Source organism: Silurus meridionalis, chromosome 4, assembly GCF_014805685.1.
Source record: "Silurus meridionalis isolate SWU-2019-XX chromosome 4, ASM1480568v1, whole genome shotgun sequence".
Taxonomy (NCBI): domain Eukaryota; kingdom Metazoa; phylum Chordata; class Actinopteri; order Siluriformes; family Siluridae; genus Silurus; species Silurus meridionalis.
Genome location: NC_060887.1, coordinates 21,551,733 through 21,557,942, shown reverse-complemented (window position 1 = coordinate 21,557,942; position 6,210 = coordinate 21,551,733). Strand labels below are relative to the sequence as shown.

Here is a 6,210-nt window from a genome sequence, read left to right as displayed (position 1 = left end):
ATTATTCTGTAGAAAAAATTGTGTAACTATTCTGTGTAACATTTCTAACGTATGTAGCGTTAGCAGAAAATAATTAATATAATGTTCCCCATAATTATGTCCAACTTTAAAAAGTCCTTGGAGAACCAGGATGGATAACATTTTTAATGTACTAATTGAGGCTAAAGGTTATGCAATACACAGAACTGGGGGAGAAGCTAATTGTATTTTGTTTTATGTATATTACAGGGATTTTTCAAAATGTGAATGAACAGTTAAAAAAAAATGTTTTTATTTAATTTTTTACATTTTAGACCATGCCTGGTAAAAATAGCTATAGTGGCTAAAGCATGTTTTAGACCATGCCTGGCCAAAAAAAGTTACACACACTAATACTTTTGTTGGACTGCTTTTTGCCTTGATTGCAGAATGCATTTATAATGGCATCATTTTTCTCTTAGCTTCTGCAATATCATAACTTTTATTTCTGTCCAGAGTTGCATTAATTTCTTGCCAAGGTCTTGTATTGATTATGGGAGAGTTGGACCAGCACATCCCAAACATTGTCATTAGGGTTAAGTTCTGGACTTTGGATAGTGGCCAGTCCATGTGTGGAAAAATGTCTTTTCATCAGGCTCCCTAAACTATTCTTTCACAATTTGAGCCTGATGAATCCTAACATTGTCATCTTGGAATATTGCCATCAGGGAAGAAGAAATCTATTTATGAAAAAACCTGTTCATCTCGTTTTATCAGACCACATGACTTTTGTCCATTGCCCCAAAATCAATCTCTAGAAAACCAGTTTTTCTAGAAAACCACTTCCTCACTTTTGCACTGTGCATGTGGAAATTCTCCTACTTACTATTAAACATATGAATGAGTTTTACTTGGTTTTTTTTTTTGGAATAGCATTTCTTCCTTGATGAACATAATGGTTCATAATATGTTGGACATTTCTTAATCTAATTTTAGTAGTTTCAGCAACCTCCTTAGTTATAAAATAATTATCCATTAGAATTATCCTGTGAATATTTCTATAAATATCTTTTTTAGGTCTACAAAATCCTGAGGTGTGCAAGCACTATGTTCATGCTCCACTATGTTCATGCTCCACTATGTTCCTGCTCCACTATGTTCATGCTCCACTATGTTCCTGCTCCACTATGTTCATGCTCCACTATGTTCCTGCTCCACTATGTTCATGCTCCACTATGTTCCTGCTCCACTATGTTCCTGCTCCACTATGTTCATGCTCCTCAGAATATCGCCATTGAGTTTGTGGAAAGTCAAAACTTTTACAAAATGTTTCTGTTCATGCTATTGATAATCAATTTAAATACTATAACATATATTCTATAATAATTATTTGTTATTTACTAAAAAATTAACAAATAATAACTACTTTGTTAGCTTTTTCTGTCAATGTGCTGCAGGTATTGCTTTTTTGCGTGGTTTTCAGGTTTCACTCGAGACTTTAGGCGGCACTCAGATCGCATGTCAGCTCTTACTCCTTCAGAAGAATACATCACTTTCTGCTGTTCATGTTCATACAGCAAATCATGAACCAAATAAGCAGATAAAACACTAGATTTGTCCATTAAATGTGTATAGCAATAAACTTTCAAATCTATGCTTGGCTTTTAAATTTGTAAAAAATAATAATTCTGAACTATTTTATATGTTTTTTTACTTTCTGCCCTTCTTTTTTTGTGATTTTTTTGGCTCTTCCTGTTCCTGAGATGTATGAGTTCTTACACCTTGTCATTAACTGTCTGTGTAAACATATCTTCAGCTTTCAACTTTATCACATTTTACAAAAACTATAATGCTTTACTCACTTTTCTTGACATGTAAAAAAATAAATCTAATACAGACTGGAATCAATTTCAACTGTGGTTCACCTCTCTACAGCATGTCCTGAGAAAAATGGCCTGGAGAACTGCAAAACAGGTTTTTGTGTACATTTCTTACCACTTGAATATATTTTACATTTTAGATAAAAAAATATGTATAGAAATATGTATTTTACTTTTTGTTGAACATTTATTTTTCAAGTGTAATCAAAGTGTAATGCATACTATTGTAGAGTTTATTGATTATTGTGTATTTTTTTTTTTCCTGTATTTAAAGACTGGTATCCCACATATGTTGAAGTCCACCAGGAAAACAGGGATATTATTGTGACTTTTAATTTGGCACCTGAGACTTTGGGGATCAATCACTATTTTTCATCGTGCTATGGAGGGCAGCTCTGATATCATTCAACCAGTAATTATTATTATTAATTATTAATATCATAACTTGTCATTCATTTCTGATTAACACACTGCATAAATGTAAACAAATAATTATTTATATATATATACAGAATATATATATATATATATATATATATATATATATATATATATATATATATATATATATATATATATATATATTGTGTGTATATATATTACACATACACACACACACACAGGCGATCAAAATTAGAGAACAATTTATAACCAATTGATTCTTTCTGCTGATAAGAGGTTTGGTCACTGCAGAGTGGGCTTTCAGTCCAAATGCTCCTAAATGTCAAGACACTGTATGACGAGACAGATCCTTACCCTGTTCAGCGCTGAACTGGTGAGCAATTCCAGCTACAGTGTGAAAACGATTGCCCATTGAGATCCTCCACAGTATCCTGTCCTCTCTTGTATTTGTCTTCCGTGGACGACCAGCCTTCTTGGCGGACTTGAATGAGTTTGTGATGTTGTAAAGATTCAAAATTCTTGAAATCACAGATTTGTCTTGCTATGGCTGATAGGGTCATCCCTTTGGCCTTCATCTGGACAACCTGCTGCCGGGGGCTTTCAGTCACTTTAGAACGACCCACCATCTTGCAGAGTCAGTGAACCTGGAAGTCAGTTAGGCTGCCAGTTAAATAGGGGTTGACAGATAATCAAGGAAATTAGCACCAGGTACCAGATTAACAGCAATAACTGGAAGGGATCTGAAAGTGTTCTCTAATTTTGATCAGTGTATGCCTTAGTTATTTTGTGCAAAAGGTGTTCTGGTAGCAGTGTGTGTGTGTGTGTGTGTGTGTGTGTGTGTGTGTGTGTGTGTGTATGTATGTATGTATGTATATGTACAAAGGTTTTTAGACCCTCTGCTAAAACACTCCTAAAACTAAGGTGTCTCTTATTCTCTTGAACATTGCTGAAAAGCGCTATACCTTAAATGGAGTCCTCCAGCAAAAAACAAGCACAAGCCATGAGGTCAAACGGAGTGCCTCCAGAACTCAGTGACAGGATTGTTGCACAGATCTGGGGAATTCCCATGAGTACAGTGGCCTCCAAATTCTGTGTTCTGGTAGCATGGTATAGACAGGACAAAAACTCCTTCAACTGTTTAGCAGTGAAGATGACATTATCTCAGAATTGTTCAATTGGTTATAAATTGTTCTCTAATTTTGATCGCCTGTGTGTGTGTGTGTGTGTGTGTGTGTGTGTGTGTGTATATATATATATATATATATATATATATATATATATATATATATATATACACACACACATCACATGTGTGATATCTCACATCACATGTACAGAACGCTTCATCGTTTCTTTCTCCTACATTTGCATACATTTCTAGAATTCTGTTTTAACTTTGTCATTTTGGGGGCTCAATGTAGATTAATAAGCAAAAAAAGAAACTTGAACGATTGTAATATTAGCCTGCAACATAGCAAAAATAGTGAAGGTGGTTTGAATACTTTTTTTGAATGCACTGTATATGCACTGTCATTTGTCACCCTGGCTGTTAAAGTCTAATCATCTGCGATTTTACAGTACATGTTTGGATGCCTTGTGAATGTAGTCCACAAATCTTGTCACATCTTCATCCTTAGCTATAAAGACATCTTCAAAGCCTGTTCTTTAGATCTATAAAAAAGAAAAAAAACAAAAAACAAAAAAAACATACATAACAGGTACACAAAATTGAATGATACATTCTAATCTAATTTAACTTTACTATGCACATTAAATGGATATTTCTTCTTATTAATATTGTTTCAACAGTGTGACATTATACACAATTAAAAAAAAACAACCGCAAATTTTGTCAGGAACCTCCACAGGCACATGGCGCACTGAACAAGATCAAACGTGAATTAGGATCATTTGGATTGACTGAGTAATATAACATTGGAACGATTCTATGGTATTGAAGTACATTGCTGAAAAAGTATACAGAGATGCTCAAAAAGCTAACTGACACAAAGTATCCACAGAAATTTATTATCAAACAACAGGAGACAAAAAGGCAAATTTAAATAGTACAGCTTATGAGGACTAACAATTCCTAGAATAATATTTATGTTGTCCAGACACAAACAAGAACTTACCACAATGGGAAAGAGCCTTGTCTACAACACAAGTTGTTGGAGGCAATGGCTGGTAGAATCCAGGAGAACATGTCTGGTGTGCATGATGACATCACATTCAGCACAAAAGAAGGGGCGTGGTCGACAGTCACAACACCGGACAGCAGCTGGATTGCTTCCACACAGTTGGCAGATGTGTGTTACCACATTTTCTCGTGCCACAGCCGTGTTCACCAGGCGGGGTCTCTCTGCCCTCTACTTCTCTGAAATGAGACTTTGTCTTGTGCTCCAGTTTGAGGAAACTATGAGAGGATCTCTTGAGGTTCCAAGAGCTGATGCATCATCATCTAAAGAATCGCTCAGTGAGTGCTAGAGATCTTGCATGAAACACTCTGTTAAAATAGTATGGAATATTAAACATTAAATATATATATATATATATAAAATGTAATTTACAGAATGAAGTACACACCAAGAGTCTCTGGAGAAAAGATCACCTCACAGTTAGTGTCAGGAGCATTGATGTGAGGATCAGTTTTCCGAATGTGATCAGCTGTACCACATAAAAACAATAAAGAACAACATTCAGAACATTTACAACTTGTCCCACAATTTGATCTCCCTTATTACCAGTGTAAAATGGTCCAAGCTAACTGTTTAACATTTAGTCGAGAGGACTAGCAGACTTTTTATTTTCCAAACCCAAATGTAGACAGTTCAATTGCTTGCAGTTATCTGTCTATAAGTTGTCAAATAGATGAGGAAAGCAAATAAACATGCTTGCTGTAGAAGCAGATCATAAAAAAACAAGCTGGTTGGCCACTGACAACACACTCAGAACAAACTGCTTTAAACAAATCTTACCAAGACCAATCATTTAGTGAAGCTTATACTTCTTTACAAAAAATACTGTATTTTATTCAATTTATTTTCATGTTAAAAAATCAGTGCTTCTGGTTTGATTGCTTACATCATATTCCTTGTTTGATACATTCATAAGTGCCTAAACAAACCAGATATTCAATATATCTTGAATGAAAAATTATACTGACCCTCGTTTGACTGATTCCTGCTTGATCTTGGTCTTGCATAGACAATGTTTCCATCACTGTCTCTTTTTCTCCAATGTACCCTTGGTTCAGGTGTTTTTACTGGTGCTGCTTCCTCCTCTCCCTGCAGCTCTTGAAGTAAGTCATCAAGACTTTGGAGCTCATCATTGATTTCTTGATGCTCAACCAGGTTATCCAGCAGCATAAACTGTTCTTATAGTTCTGAATCGCTCATGGTGAGGGGCAGAAACAGAAACAGACAGAAAGACAGACAGATACAACAACAACAACAACAACAACAAGAGAGCGAGAGAGGGAGAGAGAGAGAGAGAGAGAGAGTGAGCAGGTTAACAAGACAGACGTGGCTCTTAAAAGTGCCTTTTGCTATTTTGTGTGTGTGTGTGTGTGTGGTGAGGGGATTAAAATAAAAGAGGAATGTTGGAAACTGGCAAATCTGAAGGACCTGATGAGAGAAAAAAGAAAGATTTAGAATACAGAATTGAACACGTTACATTTTTACCAATTTTTTCTTCATCAGTGTTGGCAGATTGGGCAGTTTGTGATGGTTTTAAATTGTACTATGTGGGATGAAATGGGATTAGACAGGTGGAATTTTGATATTTCTGATGTGCCAAATGACAGACATAGAAAATAGTTTACAACGTAGTTACAACCTAACCTTCTTTAGACAAGAACGCTTAATTTAATTTATTATATTGTAAATATGTGATGCTCCACAGTATTGTTGGGTTTTTTCAATTAAATGACTGTCAAAATTTATTTGTATTGTTATTGCTAAGATTTTTG

General features: G+C 35.1%; 1 long non-coding RNA gene across 1 annotated transcript; it reads right to left on the bottom strand.

Annotated features, from left to right (window-relative positions):
• Nucleotides 1-4,381: 4,381 nt before the first annotated feature.
• LOC124385018 lies at nt 4,382-5,624 on the bottom strand. The gene is made up of 3 exons (XR_006925666.1): nt 5,407-5,624; nt 4,827-4,907; nt 4,382-4,746 (listed from the first exon to the last, which is right to left on the bottom strand). It is a non-coding gene; the product is annotated as an uncharacterized LOC124385018 (long non-coding RNA).
• Nucleotides 5,625-6,210: the final 586 nt, after the last annotated feature.